Consider the following 960-nt stretch of genomic DNA (forward strand, 5'->3'; position numbering starts at 1 on the left):
TGTGTTCTTCCCTTTTGCTTTCCTAAATTCAGGCCTTTGCAAAGTTCACTGTATTACATTACTTCTGAGCTGTCCCTCAACATTTTCTATTCACCTCTTTTACTTCATCATTTCTACTATTCATTTTAGTTATCTCTGTTCAAGAGTGGAGTCCTGGTGTGATGTTGCAGGAAAATACATTGGACCAGAAGGTTGGTTTGAACTTTAAGGTCAGTATTTGAAACTCACCAGTAACTCCTCAGAAACCTATACAGCGTTGCTTTGAGTCAGAACCAAATTGATAGCACTTAACAACAACAACAACACATTCTAAAACAAACTTCAGAGTCTCTTCTGATACTCATTTTTGGCTATTCTTCCTATGTTGTATTTGAAATTATCAGTTGGTGTCTTCATTTATGATATTCTTGATGCTCCCCTACAACTCTTCTGATCTTTGAGCAATAGTGTTTAATGCATCAAATTTATACTTGAGATGCTTTGTAAATTTAGATGGGATAAATTCAAGTTCATATTTTGGTTCTCTTGACCATATAATATTCTTCAGCTTCTGCATGAAATTGCATTCGTACAATTAATGGTCTGTTCTACAAAACACCTGGTGTGGTTTAGGCTAATGACTTCTCCATCTTGGTTCCTGTAGTAGTCAGTTTGATTCCATTGCATTCCATATGTCCAGGTCCATGTGCATAATTTTTTTCTTTCTTTCTTTTTTAAAGAAGTTCACTTGTTTAATATTGTACAAAAAAGTATGAGTAGAACCAAAAGTCAATTTAACAGTATCACATTTGTTTACACCACTGTCTAGTTATTCCTATTAATTTTACTATTCAAACAAAGTAGGGAGCAATTTAGGGATTGAGAAAGAGATAAAACCTAAAACCTTGTCTATCATGTTTATTATTATACACTGTGGATAGCTGTGCTCCCATGTCGGGGTCTGACCTCAACATAGTTGTG

The sequence above is a fragment of the Chrysochloris asiatica genome, unplaced genomic scaffold (assembly GCF_000296735.1).
Source record: "Chrysochloris asiatica unplaced genomic scaffold, ChrAsi1.0 scaffold00240, whole genome shotgun sequence".
NCBI classification, from domain to species: domain Eukaryota; kingdom Metazoa; phylum Chordata; class Mammalia; order Afrosoricida; family Chrysochloridae; genus Chrysochloris; species Chrysochloris asiatica.